Source organism: Staurois parvus, unplaced genomic scaffold, assembly GCF_062004578.1.
Source record: "Staurois parvus isolate SC_StPar_1 unplaced genomic scaffold, SC_StPar_1.0 ptg000864l, whole genome shotgun sequence".
Lineage (NCBI taxonomy): Eukaryota > Metazoa > Chordata > Amphibia > Anura > Ranidae > Staurois > Staurois parvus.
This window is the reverse complement of record NW_028318660.1, coordinates 78,347-99,400: the sequence shown is the minus strand read 5'-3', so window position 1 is coordinate 99,400 and position 21,054 is coordinate 78,347. Positions and strand designations below refer to the sequence as shown.

Below are 21,054 nucleotides of genomic sequence, written 5' to 3'. Positions count from 1 at the left end.
TACTCCGTACTCATCCCAACCAATGGCCACTGCTCCGTACTCATCCCAACCAATGGTCACTGCTCCGTACTCATCCCAACCAATGGTCACTGCTCCGTACTCATCCCAACCAATGGCCACTACTGCGTACTCATCCCAACCAATGGTCACTACTCCGTACTCATACCAACCAATGGTCACTACTCCGTACTCATCCCAACCAATGGCCACTACTCTGTACTCATCCCAACCAATGGCCACTGCTCCGTACTCATCCCAACCAATGGTCACTGCTCCGTACTCATCCCAACCAATGGTCACTGCTCCGTACTCATCCCAACCAATGGCCACTGCTCCGTACTCATCCCAACCAATGGCCACTGCTCCGCACTCATCCCAACCAATGGACACTGCTCCGCACTCATCCCAACCAATGGCCACTACTCAGTACTCATCCCAACCAATGGCCACTACTCCGTACTCATCCCAACCAATGGCCACTACTCAGTACTCATCCCAACCAATGGCCACTACTCTGTACTCATCCCAACCAATGGCCACTACTCAGTACTCATCCCAACCAATGGCCACTACTCAGTACTCTTACTGCTTGACCTCTCTGCAGCTTTTGATACAGTTGACTATCCCCTCCTCAAAAAAAAAACAACTCTTTTTGCCTCCAAGACTCTGCTCTCTCCTGGTTCTCCTCCTACCTATCGCAGCGCTCCATCAGCATTACCTATAACTCTGCCTCCTCCTCTCTACTCCCTCTTTCTGTAGCGGGTCCCTCAAGGTTCCGTCCTTGGACCCCTACTCTTCTCCATCTACTCCTCCTCCCTTTGTCACTGAATAAACTCCCATGGCTTTAAGTACCACCTCTATGCTAATGACACACAAATCTATCTACCCCTCACCTCACCCCTTCAATCTCCTCCTCACCTCGCCCCTTCAGTCTTCTCTCACTTTACTAACCTACTAAGCGACATATTGGCATGGATGTCACTCCACTTCCTCAAACTCAATCTTTCCAGAACTGAGCTCTTAGTATTCCCTCCAGCCTGTGCCCCCTCCCCGACTTCTCCATCAAGATCAATAACAAAATCATCAGTTCCTCCCCTCATGCCAGGGTACTAGGTGTAATCCTAGACTCCCATCTGTCTTTTCATTGCCAAATCCAATCACTGTCCAAATCTTGTAGACTTCTCCTCCACAACAGCTCCAAGATATGGCCGATCTTAAGCTTGGAAACCACTAAGCAACTTATTCACATCCCCTTGTTATATCTCTCCTCATTGGCCAACCACATTGCAGGCTATCCCCTCTTCAGTCTATCATGAATGCTTCTGCCAGACTCATCCACCTTACTAACCATTCTGTATCAGCCACCCCTCGCTGCCAATCCCTCCACTGGTCTCCATTCAGTGTCCTCCACCCCCTTCTGCCAATCCCTCCACTGGCTTCCCATTGCCCAACGGAGAAAATTCAAAACATTAACAATAACATATAAAGTAATTTATAACTCTGCCCCAAATTACATCACCAATGGAATCTTCTACTCTTCCAACCAGTCCATCCCCCAGTTACTACCTTCTGTACCACTAGCCCCTCCCTCCTAGACTGTAAGCTCCGAGGATAAGGGTCCTCCTATTCCGCTGGTATTTAACTGTATTGTTGCTGTATTGTCTCCCATTATATTGTAAAGCGCTGAGCAAACTGTTGGCGCTATATAAATCCTGTATAATAATAATAATGAGTGGAGATGAAATGTGGAAAGAAGGCATTGATAATGGGAGAGGAGATGGAACATGTAATGGGAGGATTGGACAAGGTGGGCTTAGCTGGAGACCTCAAGCCTGGCTGATGATGTATCAATAGTCAGAAGAACCTGGAATGGACTCTCCCACTGAGGCTTCAGAGACTTGGTAAGATGACAATAGACCCCATCCTAGTCTCTGGTACTGAGGCAGTGTTGGGCATGTATTACCTCAGGATCCAGAAATGAAGAAAATGCTTGGAAACACAACTCAGTTGGTATATCATGAAAATGCGTTACATGTTCATTCAATGCTCCATAAAAAAGATAAGGATGAGAATCATGAGGGAAGCTGTTCAGGTATTGATGCTTATCTTAAAAAAGATTGTCAAAGATAAAATATTCAAATCCCTTCTAGTTGTGTATTGATGGACATAAGCACTAAACTCAGTTCATCCAATCATTACATTCCAGTTTGCTCAGATTTTAGTTTGTTTCTTTTAAGGTAACATTTTATCTTCTCCCTTCTTCTCTAGCTTGTGGGATGACATTGGGGATGTGAAACTAACTTGTGACACCTGAAACTTATTTAATATCTCTTTTCTTCCAGAATTTAATCTATGCTGAAATTTGTGAATCCTCCGGTGATAGATTAGACCGGCATTAACTGTAAACGTTTTGTCACATGGAGAGCATTAAAAGGACTTCTCTCCAGTGTGAATCCTCTGGTGTCTGATAAGATGTGACTTATGAGTAAAAGCTTTATCACATTTAGAACACTGATATGGCTTCTCTCCAGTGTGAATCCTCTGGTGTGTGATAAGATGTGATTTCTGAGTAAAAGCTTTATCACATTCAGAACACTGATATAGCTCTCCAGTGTGAATCCTCTGGTGTCTGATAAAACTTGACTTCTGAGTAAAAGCTTTATCACACTCAGAACACTGATATATCTCTCCAGTGTGAACCCTCTGGTGTGTGATAAGACTTGACTTCTGAGTAAAAGCTTTATCACATTCAGAACACTGATATGACTTCTCTCCAGTGTGAATCCTCCGGTGTGTGATAAGATTTGACTTCTGTGTAAAAGCTTTATCACATTCAGAACACTGATATGATTTCTCTCCAGTGTGAACCCTCTGGTGTGTGATAAGATGTGACTTCACTGTAAAAGCTTTATCACATTCAGAACACTGATATGGCTTCTCTCCAGTGTGAACTCTTTGGTGTACTATAAGGTCTCTCTTGCGTGTAAAAGTTTTGTCACATTCAGAACAATGATATGGCTTCTCTCCCTTGTGAACCTTCTGGTGTGTGATATATTTTCTCTCCATTGTAAAATCTCCAAACAAGAAGTAGTTTGAAATGACTCCTCTTATGTATATGTGGTTTGGACTTTAGTGTAAAGCCACTGTCACTTCCAAAACACTGAAATTCCCTTTCTCCTGTTGTCCTCTGAGGCTGGATCAATGTGGAAGAGGATCCAAACCATGACTTTTAGAACACAGATATGACTTGTATCCCGTGTGAATCCTCCAGTGAACTGCAATAAAGACTTTCAGTCAATTAAGACACCCATATGTCTTGTTTTCCATGTGAGCTGTATTCATGAAGACCAACATGACCGAAAACTTGGTTCATCAATCCACCTGTACCAAAAAAAAAAAGTTAAAATTCTATATAAAGGGCTACATAAAGTTGCTTTCTATTTTTAATGTTCATTACTAAATATATCTTATGAATAGAAAGAATATGTACAGCATTATCTACAGTATTTTTTTTAATCAAATAGAGTTTATTAAGAAAGTTTATAAGTGCGCACAGTATTCCCAACATTCAGCCCAGACAATGGAGTCATACATTCTCACGTATAGGCGGTTGTGGCACTGTTACAGATCATACAGAACAATAACTTGCTTTGTCTATGGTGTCACTTTTACAGGATCATACCCCAAGTATGGGTCTCCCATGTAGTTACCATTCAGTAGGATACAACTGGCCGTTCTCCTTCTATGGGGCTAAAAAAGCTAAAATTTTAAAAACCTATGATGTTAATGTGGAGATCACCTGCTCAATCCACTGGTGTCTGCTGGGAGTTTGAGATGATAGCCAAGATCGGGATATTTTTTATGGTCAAGCAGCCTCACTATTGCTCTATGACTTGTAATAGGAGGAGGTGTAAATAATTCCTCCTCTATTGACACCAAGAGGCACACCCGAGGAATATTGAACACCAACATTACAATACTGGTCACATTGTTCCACTTTTTGAATAATTTTGGATATCTCCAAAACATGTATCAAATCCCCGACATCACTACAATTGTGGTCATAAGGGGAAATCCCTCCTGTCCTAGCTGAACAATTGAGCTGGAGTCCTGAAAGATCTATGCAAAAGAAATGACTGAGTTTCTGTGAAGAGGACAGAGAGATGAGAGGTATGGAGGTCACAATCACCTCCCACCACTCTCTCATTTTCTCTGTTTCCCATTTCTTTCTAATAGGTCTTCGGCAAGAGTCAAAAGACTGGAATAAATAGATGAGAGATCATGCCTTTCCCACTGGTGCCATCTGAAGCCCATTAGCAAGTGTAAGAGTGATGTGAAATCTGTATCTGATGGAAGTAACAATCAACGGATGGGATCTAAGGTGTCTACTAAGTCCCACCTGGTAAGATGTTGAAGTTGGGCAGCTATAATATAAAGTCTAACATTTGGTATTGCTAGGCCTCCTTGGTCTTCACCATACTGTAGAGTAGTGAGTTTGATTCTAGCTGCTTCTTCTAAATTGTCATGGAAATTTTGTATTTACAGGTTGAACTTTAAATGTGTCATATATTCGTGTTATTCATATGTCTCTCGTGTGGCTTAATTAAAGCTCTGAAGGCTGCAATTGGGCCATGCACATGTACAATGTATGTATTACAGTACTCAGCTCGGTAACGGATGAGATGGCAGATCTGCGCTTATAGACCGGCGTGTATACCACCACGGCATTCGATGCGAATGCCGCCGGCGGTAGGCTGCGGGCCTGTATCCACATATCAGCAGAATAGTACCACATGGACTCCGTACCGCAAGGCGCCAAGCAGTGCAAACTCCGTGTGTAGGCTCATGTAAATCTTACAAGCCATTACCGACCTGAAACTGTATCTGGATGGATGTGTTTTAATAAAGATCGTATCGGCCCATTCAGATACAGACTGGCACTGTTTAATCTAGGGGATGCTTGTACAGAGAATTTACATACCACTAGGAGCTAATAGGATGGGAAGTTTGCTCTCCTCAGAGAGTTCATGGGGGGGAGGGGAGGATTGGTGTAAAGGGGGAAGGTTGCTTCCCTCAGAGAGCTCATGGAGGGAGGGGAGGACTGGTGATAGATAAGAGGAAAGGCTACGCTCCAATTGGAATGTACATCCTGTGTATAGGCACTCCCCATGCATTGTTCTGTGGGAGGGGATTGACCTGACTCATGTGGGGGGCGTGTGTGTTGTGTGTGTGTGTAATAAAACCAGGGGCTGAGTCTGAAGCCAGCCTCTATGTGAATTCCAACAGCAACCTGAGAGTGTCGTGTGATCATTCCTAGGTACCTGGAGCTCCATTTCCCCACATCTCAAGATAGCTAACCCAGTTGGAGGCGCAGGAATCGTGGAGCTAAGCTGCAGTCACAGTAAGCGAAGTTCGCACAGCTTTATGGGGGATTTCTGCGCATCCAACCGTGGGTACTCACGGTAAGGAAAAATTTGTTCAAAGTGAATTTCCAAGACAAAATGAGCTCCCCAAACTGGGAGTCAATACTGGAGAACCACTTACGAGGTGTCCACATGGGAGAATTGTGGAGTATATAGAGGAATTGTGGGGTCCATATCTTCTCTTGTTCATAGATTTTATTGGAAAGAGATAATAGTTTTACAAGGAGCTCATAACAATGTGATTGCTGGACTCACCAACAGTAAGTCAGAAGGGGTACAACCCTTAGAGGTAACGTACAGGTTGTAATTTGTACAGTACAAATAAAATCTTCATACATTAAAGTGGAGTTCCAGTGAAAATAAAAAAAAAATAAAAGTCAGCGGCTACAAAAACTGTAGCTGCTTACTTTTAAAAGACGGGCACTTACCTGTCCCTCGATCTCGTGGTGTCCTCCCAAAAGCCCGTTTCACCGGCCACCCTGTGTTTCCAGTGTGGCATCTTCAGTGTGGGCACCCAGCTGTGACAGCTTGCGGCTTCACATCCGGGTGCCCACTGAGCATGTGCGAGTATCTCTGTGCTTTGTGAATGGTCCCGTAGTCTTCTAGGACCTTTCATGTGTCCCAGAAGACTACAGGGAGGGAGGGGGGAGGACAACTTTCACTTCTGATCACCTAGGTGATTGCAGCAGAAGTGGGAGCGGATACCTGTCAATTTCGGTTACTACAGTGTTGGGCCTATTTATCGCATACCAGGGATCATGGATCAGTTTGATGACATCAGAATACTTGAAGAGGTCATGCTGCCTTATGCTGAAGAGGAAATGCCCTTGAAATGGGTGTTCCAACAAGACAACGACCCCAAACACACCAGTAAACGTGCAACCTCTTGGTTCCAGACCAACAAGATGGACGTTATGGAGTGGTCAGCCCAATCCCCGGATCTTCATCCAATAGAAAACTTGTGGGGTGACATCAAAAATGCAGTTTCTGAGGCCAAACCAAGAAATAGAGAAGAACTGTGGAATGTGGTCCAATCATCCTGGGCTGGAATACCTGATCACAGGGGCCAGAAGTTGGGTGACTCCATGCAACACAGATGTACAGCAGTTCTCAGAAACAGTGCGACTACAACCAAATATTCATGAAGTCATTCAAAGGAAAGCAAAATCTTCAAACATTTCTCAGTCTATATATTTTTTTAGAGGAACAACACAAATTTGATGTATTTTTCTTCATGTTGTGATTTGGAATAGAATGTGTCGTGTTCCCAATTCATTTGTGTGGATGGAAATAAAAGCTATTAGAAGGATTTTCAGCTTTAGTCACTTTTTCCAACACACTGCTATTATTTTGAACACAATTGTATATGGTATGAAGTGTAAGGTGGTGGAGCTGGTAGCTGTGTATATAAAGGTGGAAATCAAACCTCTGACATGGGGGTCACATTTACATATGTTATGTGACAGTAGGCAGGTGAAATCACCTGGTTGTGTCCTGGATGGACGATACATTTGTCCAAGGTTTAGACTATATGGGGATTTGTTCCACTAGGGGGGAGGTGCTGAGTCCTTCAGCACTGAGGTAATGAGCCCAGCTGAAGATAGTGGGCTCATTAAGGCCTTTATAAAACTCCCCAGCCTGCTTAGGGAGTTGCTCCAACCTGGAACCAGATCTGTGCCTGAACTGACTGGGGACAACATCCTATCTGTGTGCAGTGAGACAAAAGCCTGTGTGGCTAAGCCTCCAACTAACAGGGGCTAGGTATAGCATCAGGCTATACCTGGTGGATAGCTAGGGAAGCTATGTTGTACATTAAGTATCAAAGTTGGCCAGGATTTGATGTTTCTTTTTTTTTTTTTTTACGTTTTTCTGTAAATATTGTAAATAAACTGCACCTTTTTGTTTTTTTCACCTCCATTATTGTGCTGTGCCTGTGTTTTGTGTTGTGCACCCATCCAGGGGGTCACACACACCCGCTGCCGAGCGAACCCCGTTACAGTGTTCAAACCTTGTCATGTCTAGGAGGGAGGGGGTTGGTGTGTAAGTGGGAGGAACAAAAGTGATTGATCTGAAGATATCTAAAAAGTTCAGGTCTAGATATTTTGTGGGCGTCACATAGGGTTTGGAAGGGTATAAAGGAGTCTGGTGCTGTGAAATTGTAAGTTTGAACTAGACTAGCTCTAGGACAAGCATGAAAAGAAGATGGAGGCAACCATGCCGGATAAAAGCCTGGATTGAGGAGGTATGCCATGAGTGGGTTATGGGGTGACTGTAAGGTGTATCAGAACTTTAGACTGTCCCAGATAGATGGGTAGTGTGACGGAGCGTAGGCAGGACAGAACACACAGAGTAGATGGCAAACGCACAAAGCTTTATTGAGACAAACAGACGGCAGTCACCGAATAGGGGAGTTCGCAGGGAGGGTGAATACGCCAGTCCAGGATGACACGGAAGGACCAACACACTTAAAGTCCAGCACCGAGAGCCAAGGAAGAGTCTCTGTAGCAAGTAAAGTCTCCCCCAGCTCTGGGAGAAGGGGGGTCCTAGGCAGTCTTGGGTCTCTGCCAAGCCTGGCCACAAAAGGTCCCGGCCACAGCTCTTGGGCTCCTTCCGTCAGCTACCCAGCAGTGAATACCTTGGGAGCGCTGCATGAGCTTATTAAAACTGGTCGGACCCCCCTAGTCACCTAGGCAACCGGGGGGGGCCAGAGCTAGGGTGGCTCAAGCTTGCCTTAGGAATTAGTTTCATATTTGCAGGAGGGGGGGATGAGGGGCATGGATGAGAGATGGCAGAGAGAGAGAAGGGACAGAGAAGGGGCTGAGAGGGGGGGCAGCTGTGACAGGTAGTGTTGAGTAATTAGGTCTTGCAGTGAGCGATGGTCTCTGGAGTGTAGCCATAGTAAATTGGCAACTGATAAGGGGTCACAATCTAATGACTCTATAGCAACCCATGGGGGGGGGTCACTTTTACTGCGTGATATTTAGGGAGTTGAGCAAGGTGTGCAGCTTGGAAATATTTTGCAAAGTTCGGAAGCCCCAGACCACTCAAAGTTTCGGTAAGGTACGGATGGACCTGGGCAGATGCAGTTTAATAGTGCCCCATACATAAGTGGTACCGCAACACTAATATGCAGAGGAAACAAAAAGGTATATATATGGGTAGGACCCAAAAAAAGTATAATATTTTGGGCAGAATTGTCATTTTTTACAATCATGATACAACCCATCCATGAGAGGGGTAGTCTGGACCAGGATGTCATAAGATTGGTAAGGTGTGTTAACATAGGAGGGTAGTTAGCAGAATATAGAATATTGAGGTCTGCCATCAGCTTGGGTCCTAAATCAGGAATATATTGACTGGACCAAGAGAAGGGTGGAGGACGTTGTAGTTGTGACACAGTTAAGGAGGGTAAAGAGATATTAAGAGCTGTAGACTTTTTGGGATTCGCAACCAGGTCCAAAATCACTGCAAATTGGTCCAGGCATTGGAGAAGGTTGGGTGCTGAGATCAAAGGAGAAGATTTGAAGAGGAGATTGTCATCAGAGAAAAAGCATAACTTATGATGATGACCACCAAGTTCTAATCCTTTAATATTTGTGTTAGTTCTTATCAGCTGTGCTAAAGGTTCATTCGCTAGAAAAGGAGGGGGGGGGGGGGGGAGGGGCAGCCTTGCCTCATTCCACTTTGTATAGAAAAAAAGTCTGACTTGTAACCCACGTACCTCAAGTAAGCCCTTGGGGAGGTGTAAAGGGGTGATATCCATTGGAGTCAAAGGCTTTTTTTATGTCTAAGGAAAGGAAACAGCCGGGTATGCGGCGTATGCAAGCTGCATGTTCTAGCAAAATCACTCTGTGGTCTCGGCTTGGCAGAGGGGGGTTAAAACCCATCTGATCCTTGTGTATCAAGGTGCCTATGATGGAGTTCAGCCATGCAGATAGGATTTTTCTAGGATTTTATCATCCAAGTTAAGAAGGGAGATTGGTGTGTAATGAAGCCATGTGGTGTGATCTGATTGGGGTTCAGGTAGCATAGAAATGACTGCAGTTAGGGAGTCTGAGCAGAAAGAATAACCTTTGAGTAAGGCATTAAATGCATTAACCAATAAAGGTGGAAGGAGGTTAGTAAATATTTTGGAATATAGGACTGTAAGCTGTCTGGGCCAGGCCGCTTATTAGACTTTAGGGACTTGATGGAGTTCGGGACCTCAAGTTCTGTAATAGGTGTTTCCAGGGAAGAACATTGAGAAGCTGAGAGTGTTGGTAGAGATAGGCTTGAGAAAAGTCCAGTGGCCTGCGATTCATCATAGGAGCCGGTCTCAGAGTATAATTCTGCTAGATGTTTGTGGAAGACCTGTAATATTTTATTAGGATGGCTGGTGTGTGAAGTTTTTGTAATCTTTAAATGGACAATCTGTGTGTGTGGTCTGAGGTTCACAGTCCCAGGGCTAGAAAAGTGTCAGGTTTGTTTGCGTTCATATAATGTTTATGTCTGGATTGGCGTAGAACTTTTTCATCTGATTCTGTCAAGAAAACATCTATTTCTAGCCTTGTCTTGTCCAGGACAATCTATGAGAAGGTGAGGGGTCTGATTGGAAGGCTTTGTTGGCCTGATGAAATGAGGTTTCTAAGCGGTGATGGATTGCTCGCTGTCCTTTCTTGAGATGTGAGGCTTGGCTGATACAGGCTCCTCTAATTACAGACTTATGGGCTTCCCAAAAGGTCAGGAGAGAGAGGTCATCAGTTGTGTTATGTGTCAGGTATTCTTTGATGGCTAGTTCAATGTCCAGTCTGTGGGATGGGTGGGCCATTTAGACTCCATGTAGTGCTAGTTTGTTGGGGTACTAAGGAGGAGAGGGTGAAGAGGACAGCTTTGTGACCAGTTAAGGGGTAAGGTATGATGGTTCAGGATAGGAGGGCTGGGGACATACCTCTAGTCAGAAATATATGGTCAATGTGGGAGAAAGTTTTATGTGGATATGAGTAGTATGTATAGTGTCTTCTAGCTGGGTTAGCTTCTTGCCATGTGTCTATGAGAGAGTGTTGTTGGAGTTGTCGCTGGAAGGAGGATGTGGATGGATAAGAGGTTATGGGGGATTTGTATAGAAAGGGATAAACTAGCTGGCTGAAATTGCCACATAGGGAATCTATTACTTGTAGCAAATGGGAGTTAAGACTGCAATTGGGACATAGTATGAAGCTACAGTGACCTCTGAGTCAAGGTGACCCACTAGAAAATATAACGGCCCTCTGGGTCCCAGATCCCTGCCTTGGGTGTAAATGGAGTAGAGCAGTGGAAAGCTTTGAGTACACCTGTGTGTTTAGTTGCGGCAGAAGCCATATAAACCTGTGGGTAGGAAGAGCTGAGATATTTCTGCATATGGCTGGCAGTGAAATGAGTCTCCTGCAGGCACACCACATGTGCTTTGGCATGGGCAAAGGATTTGAAGGCCTTAATTTTTTTATTCCCCGAACATTCAGGGTAAGTATATTTATTGGAGCCATGATAAAGGACAGATGCAAAGCTGATTGTAGGTGTTGCATCATGGCGACATCATCACCCCTGGGACAGGAATAAGAGAAAGAAAGGAGGAGAGAAGTGGGGGAAGCAAGGTTAGTAAAGAGAGAAATGTCTGACAAAACAGGTCAGGAGGCCAAAAGGCCATGATGTGAAAACAGGTAGGTTGTCCATCTGTCTATGTCACTGGAATATAAATGGATGGAAAACAAAAGTCCTTGGCAGGCCCAACTCAGGGCTACCAAGGAAAATGTGGGGGAGCAGTGAACATCTTCAGAAGCCACAGAGGCCAAAAACAGGATATTAAACATCTGTTGTATAGAGGAGTCAGGCCAAGGATAGACTATTGGGAATAAGATGTCAGCCTGCAGATATAAGCAGTTGGTAAGTGTATGCATTGTTCAAAGAGGCTATGCTTGGCTGGGTATCATGGGCATTAAACAGCATTAGACCACAGCTGGATGAAAGGGTGATCCGTTTGTTATTTTGTTGTCCAGCTATTGGTAGAAGGTTTAGCTAACAGCATTGAGCTGTTAGTTGCAAAAATTGTAGAATTATACTAAGTATATATTTTTTTGTTTACAAATGTTTTTATTTTCTAAGAAATAGACTTCAAAATGGTATTACAGCTTCAAATAGAATATACAAGAGAAACAAGGAACAACTGCAGTATTCATTTCAAAGGTGAAAGTATGTAGAATAAAGGGAAAAAGAGAAAAGAAAAAAAAAGAGAAAAGAAATTTAGTACATGAGCAATATAGGTAGAGAGGTAGGCAGAGTTATAAAACGACCAACAAAGTAACTCAAATAAATGCATCTTATCCAATAGAGTATAATGAATTCTCTCCATGAGCATCACCGCATCAACTCTGCAGAACTGTGGTCAATGGTACTGTGAGGGATTTCCAATGTAGGGCAATAGCCCATAGGGTGGATATACAAATGCTATGGATTAGCCTCATAACCTCAGTCTGAACTCCCGAGATAGGGGCTCCCAGTAGGCAGGACTGCATAGACAGATGCACCGGAGCACCTGCCACTGCAGAGGCAACTTCAGAAATTTTGTGCCACACCAATGAGAGGCTTGGGCAGGCCCAAAATATATGCATTAGAGTACCAGCAAAGCCACAGCCCCGGAAACAAAGGTGGGACGTCCCTGGATACATGGCGTGTAGTTTAGATGGGGTATGATATCATCTGGTTATTACTTTGAGGGCCGTCTCACAGACAGAAAGATCTAGAGCTCTTACACACATTATCCACCATGGAATACCAATCCTCATCAGAAAAAGTGACATCACTATCAGCCTCCCATTTCTGTCTATAAAGAGGGGGTGAGGGAAAGAAAGTAACCAAAAATTGGCGATACAAATCTGAAATAAGACCCCAGCCCCTAGGAGAGTCACGGCTAATACATTAAAAAAATGAAATCGGAGATGAAGGTGTAAAACCAAAATGTGAATTAAAAAAATGTCTAATCTGTCGATAATGATAATATTCACGAAGCGGAATATCAAAAAGTATGCGTAGCATCTCAAAAGTGATACAAGATCCTCCTCTCTGAAAGTCAGATGACCTAATAAAGGACCTATCATACCACCAACGGAATACCTGTGAAGATGAGAATGCTGTAATAAAATTTGGGTCACCAAAAAATGATGAACCTGGTGAGACAGAGGAGACAAGATTCAATTTAAGTTTATAACGGGACCAAAACATCAATGATTGGGCAACAATGGAATTATAGAGCAATAACGAGGGGGGAGGAAATTTTGGACCATAATACACCTGGTAAATAGAATGGATGTATAGACTGAGATTCAAATCTGATCCATGGGACCTGGGAAGTAATAGTCACCCATTGTGATAGCTGTGCGAAAAGGGCTGACAGGTAGTAAAGCCAGAAATTGGGGAGACCTAGGCCTCCCGCCCATTGTGACCGGTAGAGGACCAATGAAGTAAAACGAGGGTGTTTGTTACACCAAATAAAATGATTAATAATCCGTTGAAAGTGATCTAAGAACGTTTTTGAGACAGGGATTGGGAGTGATCTAAATAAAGTAATTTAGGGAAGACATTCATTGTTACTGCCGTGACTCTGCCCAAGAATGAGATAGGGGATCCATGCCAGATCTTCAATAGAGGTGAGAGGCGTGACACACATGGTGGCCAATTAGCAGCAAATCATTTTGAGTAACTGGGGGTGAGGTTTATACCGAGGTATGAAATCTGATCTGTGGCCCAACGAAATGGAAAAGAATTGCGGAGAGATGCACCCAGGGAATCAGGAACATTAATAGGCAGAACTACTGATTTAGTAAAATTTACAGTAAGACCTGATACTGTTACAAAGTCATTCAATAATGAGCAGAAGTCAGGCAATGACACCAACAGTTTAGTAAGGAAAAGCATAACATCATCTGCATACATACAAATTGTGAAATGTGAACCAATAATGGGGAACCAGAAATGTCTGAGTGTGATTATTGCAATTGCCAAGGGTTCCAAAACAAGCGCCAATAATAAGGGTGAAAGAGGACAACCCTGACGGGTACCTCCGCCTAGTGTACAAAATACAGAATTGCAGCCTGGATGTCTTATTCTTGTTTTGGGGGGAGTCATACAAAGCATGTACACCAGACAGAAATTCATCACTAAAGCCCATCTTCTGCAGTAATGAAAACAAGTATGGCCAGAGGACACCATCAAAGGCCTTGTTAATGTCCCGGCTCAGCAACAAAACTTCTTTAGAATGCAAATTGGCGTCCTGAATAACATTTAATGTGAGAGGAATATTGTCCGTGATACTTCTGCCTGGGATAAATCCTGATTGGTCCAGTGAGACCAAAGAGGAGATAATAGAGGCCAACCTATCGCCAGAATGCGGCTAAATATTTTCAGATCGTTGTTCATGACTGAGATTGGTCTATAGTTTTGAGGTAAATGATGGTCTTTCAGGGGTTTAGGTAATAGAGACAGGTTAGCCAAGAGTATCTCCTCAGGAAACCTACCGTCCTGCAAAACATCATTGAATAATGACATCAAAGAGGGAGCCAATGTAGGAGCAAAATGTTTATAATAACTGGCCGTGAACCCATCAGGGCCGGTGCTGTGGAAGTTCTGAGTGCGCTAATCACACAGGATATTTCCTTCAAAGTGCATGGGGCATTGAGGGAGGATATCTGAGAGGGTGTGAGAGTGGGGGGGGGGGGTATAGAATCAAGCCATGAGCCGTTTGAGGAAGCAGAAGTTGGTTGCGGGGGAACTTATAGGGTGGAATAAAAATTTTCAAAAATACCCAGGACTTCACGAGGAAGAGAGGAGATACTGCCGGATTTAGTACGTAACTTGTAGATATGTGGGGGTCATATTTAAAGGTTTAATTTCTGTGCCAACATAGTAGACCCTGAATTACTATGTAATAAAAAGGAGGCCTTTGACCAGCGTAGAGCTTTTTTAGTTTTCTGGGATAGTAAAATATTCAGTTCTAGACGCTTTTGTGATATCATGGTTTGTTAAGGAGAGATGGATTGCCATCATGAGCCCTATAATGTGATTCTAATTCTCGGGTAAGTTTCTGAATTTGTTTCCATCGCTCTCTTTTTCTAGAAGAAGCCATAGAAATAAGGTGGCCTCGCAGGACTGCCTTATGGGCTACCCACAAGATGGCCGGGGAGATATCAGGAGTTGTGTTTGACTGAAAGTATTCTTGAATGGAAGTAACTACTTCATGGCGGGTGTTAGTACCCGTAAGCATAGAGTCGTTAAGTCTCCAGGAGTAGGGAGTAGGGGCTAGACCTATAAAAGTGATAGACAGCACGATAATATTATGATCTGACCAGGGGCTTAAATGAATGCAAGCTTTCCTAGAGTTAGCCAGCAGAATGGGGGAGCAATAGATATAATCTAGTCTAGCATAAGAGTCATGTGGGTGGGAGTAAAATGAATAATCTCTAGCTCCTACATTATGTGCCCTCCAGGAGTCTACCAGTTGAAGGGTGTCTAATTTTTTGGTAAGGGATTTTGGGAAGGCCTGGGAGGATAGTGAGGATGAGCTTTGGTCTAAACGGGGGTTAGCCACCAAATAAAATCACCTCCCACCAATAAACGAGGGGATAGAAACCTATCAAGAATTTTGAAATAAACGGGAAAAGAAGGATGCTTGTGCAGAATTTGGTGCATAGACATTAGTGATCGTGAGTTCACGACCCGAGGGGGTGACTTTAAAAATGATAAATCTGCTCTCAGGGTCACGTGCCCGAGGGTTTTTTTACTACAAACACATGGGAATAACATCCCGTGCCCTGCTCGTCCCGGGGGAACACTGGTAAGCATCTGCTGATCTACCAGGTCCCCAATTAGGACATGCAGGGCCTGCACCCTTTCCCGATCCTTGGGAAGGTGAGTTACCAGATACCTGGTGGGGGTACTGAAGTTGAACTCCAACCTGTACCCCTTCTTGATCAAGTCCAGGATGTACAGTTTAGAGAAGATTGAAGCCTACTGAGGGAGAAAGGTCCCCAGTCTTCTTTCCATTGGGACGTTCAATTCATTGAGATGAGACTTGGTGGGCCTTGAGGAGGATTGAATAAGATTCCTCCTCTTCCCCTATTCCTGTGCCCTGTCCAATGTTTCTTAGGCTGAACCTCCTTAGCCTGCTGGGCATGTGTTTTTCAACAAAAAACCCAACTAGAGTAAAACCTTTTCTTACTCTCTGGGAATGTCCTCTTGTTATGGGCTGTACATTCCAGAGCCTCCTCTAGACCTGGACCAAAAAGATTATCACCAATAAAGGGTAAGGCACAAAGGTGCAGTTTGAATGCTGAGTTCCCTGTCCAGGTTTTTAACCAAAATGCCCTTTTAGCTGAATTCACTAGGGCAGAGGTTCAAGCCGCTAGCTTAACTGATTTGGCCGAGGCATCCACAAGGAAACCAACTGCTTTAAACAGCAAAGGAAATTATTTCAGGATTTGCTGCCTGAAGGTTTCTGCCGAGAGATGTGACTAACTGGGTAAGCCAGCATTCCAGATTTCTGGTGACACAGGTAGCCGATAAAGGTGGCCTAAGGCTAATGGAAGTGGAATCCCAGGCCCTGCGGAGTAAGACTTCATCCCTCTTATCCATAGGGTCTTTCAGAGCCCCCATATCTTCAAATGCTGTCTGTCCTTTTAGAGACTTTAGATAAGGGGGTGTCTAATTTCTGAACCTTGTTCCATTGCTGGGACCTGTTATCCTAAAAAGGAAACCTCCTTTTAAGGTTACTTGAGAAAAAGGGTTTCCTCTCAGGGCTTTCCCATTCCTGCTTAATGGTATCAACCAGGGAACTATGGACTGGAAAGACACTAGTCTTTCTAGCATACAAACCTTGATACATGAGGTCATGCTTAGATAGGCAAACATCCTCCTCCTCGATCTCTAAGGTTTCGTAGATAGCTTTAAGGAGGTCGTCCACATCTTCCAGGGGCAATTTGTTCCTGGAACCTCTGGAGGAGCAAACTTCACCATCCTCCTCTTATGAGCCTGAATCTACCCGTGAGGAAGCAAGGGACCTAGGATCCTCCTCCGGGTCCTCCCTCCCTCTTAATGCATCTGCTACCTCCAAAACCGCCGATTGGGTCCAAGGATCCAGTGGCAACTGCATTTTTCAACAGGGATCTAAAGGAGTGAAATGTAGACAATATGTCATCCTTAATGGAGGTGAGCACTTCATGGCAGGCTGTAAATGACTTATCCTTAATTAGGCTAGCCACACAATTGCAGCATAAGGGTTTTTCCCAAGCTGAACCCAATTTAGCTGCACAAACTGCACACTTCTTCTTGGGGGTCTGACTCTGCACCTTGTCCTGGACTTTAACATACAATAAGCAAGAAAAAACACAATACAGAAAATAATCAGCCCAGGGCCCCTCATACAAAACCACTATGCTGGGGGAGCAAGAAAAGGAAGTGTGCCCACCAGGGTCAGCAAGAGGGATCAGAGTCCCCAAGCTTACCTTAGAGGAGCCAGTGCCTGAAGGACCAGGGTCTGCCTGAGAAGTGCCAGCGCCTTCCATCCATCCCTCTTGGTGTAGAGCCACAGGCTCTGCTGGATCTGTACACCAGACTGGCTGCCTACCCAGATGCTAGTGTCGCTATGGAGACTGGGACCACGAGTCTTCGGCGCCCATGTCACTGCAGCCAGAACTTCCGGTACCTGGACAGCACCCAGAAGTTGCGGCTAAGCGCACGCCCGCTTGGCAGTCACGGCCTCACTGTGCATCGGATGCTGGAGCCCCCCCCCCCCGCACGGGAAGGAGAACGACAGGCATCAAAGGTCCTGGACCCCCCAGGACATCCCCGATGGTCATCATCCACTGAGGCATGGAAGGACATCAGGAGCGCAGCCCCACTTTTCCTGAAGGGATTGCGTTGGGCAGGAGGAAGTAAGCCAGACCAGGAGCCAACAGAAACCTCTAGGGCCCAGGACTTCCAGACAATCAGTTCCTAGATGACTGCACCCATCCTTGCAGAGGAAACACTAAAAACTCAGGAGGGAGGCCTGGTGGTCCACCATTTATAGTACTGTGCTTATGTGTTTCCTGTCCCAGAGGGAGGAGCTCTGTCTCAGGAAGGATGTCCTGGAGGACGTTTGGAGAAATGAACATTAGAGTGTCTGAGAGACAAAAGCCAGAAATAGATCAGTGGCTGCATGCACACCTCATTGTTAGGCTGCAGGTAGAGAGGCAGAGATGAGGCAGGATTTATCATGAAATACAAATTAAAGTGTATTATTTTCAAAACAACCAAGAATATTTCACAAGGTCTGAAAAGTATGTAAGTCATCGAGTTATTCCCCAATTTAAGAAGAAGAGCATAACTGCAGGTAGTAAATGTAAGAGAGGAGTTGCAGATGATACGATGGTGGGCAGTATGTACAGGAGAGGAGTGTGGGGGGTATGACAGTGATGGGTATGTACAGGAGAGGAGTGTGGGAGGTATGACAGTGATCGGTATGTACAGGAGAGGATTTGTGGGAGGAATGACAGTGATGGGTATGTACAGGAGAGGAGTGTGGGAGGTATGACAGTGATGGGTATGTACAGGAGAGGAGTGGGGAGATATGACAGTGATCGGTATGTACAGGAGAGGAGTGCGGAGGTATGACAGTGATGGGTATGTACAGGAGAGGAGTGTGGGAGGTATGACAGTGATGGGTATGTACAGGAGAGGAGTACGGAGGTATGACAGTGATGGGTATGTACAGGAGAGGAGTGTGGAGGTATGACAGTGATCGGTATGTACAGGAGAGGAGTACGGAGGTATGACAGTAATCGGTATGTACAGGAGAGGACTACGGAGGTATGACAGTGATGGGTATGTACAGGAGAGGAGTACGGAGGTATGACAGTGATGGGTATGTACAGGAGAGGAGTACGGAGGTATGACAGTGATGGGTATGTACAGGAGAGGAGTGTGGGAGGTATGACAGTGATGGGTATGTACAGGAGAGGAGTGGGGAGATATGACAGTGATCGGTATGTACAGGAGAGGAGTGCGGAGGTATGACAGTGATGGGTATGTACAGGAGAGGAGTACGGAGGTATGACAGTGATGGGTATGTACAGGAGAGGAGTGCGGAGGTATGACAGTGATGGGTATGTACAGGAGAGGAGTACGGAGGTATGACAGTGATGGGTATGTACAGGAGAGGAGTACGGAGGTATGACAGTGATGGGTATGTACAGGAGAGGAGTGTGGGAGGTATGACAGTGATGGGTATGTACAGGAGAGGAGTACGGAGGTATGACAGTGATGGGTATGTACAGGAGAGGAGTACGGAGGTATGACAGTAATCGGTATGTACAGGAGAGGAGTACGGAGGTATGACAGTGATGGGTATGTACAGGAGAGGAGTACGGAGGTATGACAGTGATGGGTATGTACAGGAGAGGAGTACGGAGGTATGACAGTGATGGGTATGTACAGGAGAGGAGTACGGAGGTATGACAGTGATGGGTATGTACAGGAGAGGAGTACGGAGGTATGACAGTGATGGGTATGTACAGGAGAGGAGTACGGAGGTATGACAGTGATGGGTATGTACAGGAGAGGAGTACGGAGGTATGACAGTGATGGGTATGTACAGGAGAGGAGTACGGAGGTATGACAGTGATGGGTATGTACAGGAGAGGAGTACGGAGGTATGACAGTGATGGGTATGTACAGGAGAGGAGTACGGAGGTATGACAGTGATGGGTACGTACAGGAGAGGAGTACGGAGGTATGACAGTGATGGGTATGTACAGGAGAGGAGTGTGGAGGTATGACAGTGATGGGTATGTACAGGGGAGGAGTACGGAGGTATGACCATGATGGGTATGTACAGGAGAGGAGTACGGAGGTATGACCGTTCCCAGGGAGGAGTATCTCAGGAAGGGTCTATACTCCACCATAACTCTGGTTCTCGGAGTGTCAGGTCCCAGCGGGTTCTCCTGGTGTCTCTCCTGTTATTCTGTCTCGGACACATCAGAGGAACATGGTGGGAGATCGGCCTGAATGTCCTTCCTAGGAGGGAATACCGGAGCCATTCTGAGGCCCATTTAATGGCCGGCAATGAGGAGGAAACCAACACTGAGAGGTAGATGCTGAGATATATACAGCACGGGGCAGCACAGTGGCTGAGTGGTTAGCACTTCCACCTGGCAGTACTCGGGATGTTGGTTCAAATCCCAACCATGGCACCACCTGCCTGGAGTTTGCATGTTCTCCCTGTGTGGGTTTCCTCTGGGTACTCAGGTTTCCTCCTACACTACAAAGACATGCTGAGAGGTGAATTGTCTCCGGTCTAAGTTGTCCCTAGTATGTGTATGTATGAATGTGAGTTAGGGCCCTTAGATTGTACGCTCCTTGGGGGCGGGGACTGATGGGAATGTACAATATAGATGTAAACTGACGGCGCTATATAAGTACCTGGAATAAATAATAATAATACACCCAGATCATCGATGACGAGGAGGAAGGTTCGGTCACAGATGATTGGTCCGTCTATAGCAGGGACAGGAGCCGGGACCAGGAATAGGAGATCCACCTGACTTACCCGTGTGCTCTGACATGGAGAAGATCCCATGCTGGCCCTATGGTGGCCGTGTGTTCAGGATGGAGACCGACAATCACAGGATCGTCTGGAAGCCGATCTAAAATGGCTGAGAGGAGGAAAGTGTTCCCGGGACTGGAAGTGACACAAACAGGAAGTGACACAAATAGGAAGTGACTCTAGACAGATTTATACAGAGGCTGCAGTATGGAGAGCAGACACTAGATGGTTCTGGTCCAAAAAAAGCTGAATAGCATAAAACAACAGAGAAAAAAAACTGAAAAACAAAAGATGATGGCGGCTCGTAAACTTCTATTATCACAGTTATCACATTACAGTGGATTAGATCATCCTTCATTTTGCTGTAGCCCGCCTGTCCCTCCTCCGGTGGCCATTTTCCCTTAGTCTGATATCAATGTTCGCACAGTTATCACATTACAGTGCAGTGGATTAGATCTCCCTCCTCCATTTTGTTGTAGCCCGCCTGTCCCTCCTCCGGCAGCCATTTTGCCTTAGTCTGATATGAATGCTGGCACATTTTGTCCCCTGATATTAGACATTAGCCGGGTGATTGTATACACACAGCGGGCAGATCTCAATCAATGTCACCCACTAGTCTATACTGTCACGGGGTTGGCCAGCCAATCATGTGGCTCCTATTCTGTCCTTCCAATGACCATTCCTAGTACATAGGACTCATCTTCCATACTACATTCATGATACAACAAGATGGAAACTCCCAATATACAGAGAAAATCTCCCATAAAATACATAGAAATCACATCTGCCCTAAAGGGCCATAAACATAAGAAGATTGCCCCCCGACGCCCCCAGATTCATCTACAATACTAGCCAAGGTGTCATTGGTCCCCCTAATACACGGATAGTACCCCAATCCTGCATTCATACATGTGACAATACACCATGGATTCCTCCCGCTCTATATTATGTCTCCATACAAATCAGTCGCCATCCAATCCATCCATCTCACAAAAGCTCCAATACCCAGCAAATGTTTCCGTCTCCTCCTAGTAATAACCATGT

At 45.1% G+C, this 21,054-nt stretch overlaps 1 long non-coding RNA gene across 1 annotated transcript in view; it reads right to left on the bottom strand.

Moving 5' to 3' along the window:
• Positions 1-20,114, bottom strand: part of LOC149443251 (uncharacterized) — a 98,601-nt gene extending 78,487 nt beyond the window's left edge. Inside the window, exon 1 of the long non-coding RNA XR_016306682.1 lies at positions 20,014-20,114. This is a non-coding gene — a long non-coding RNA (uncharacterized LOC149443251). The remainder of the gene's footprint in view (positions 1-20,013) is intronic.
• Positions 20,115-21,054: the final 940 nt, after the last annotated feature.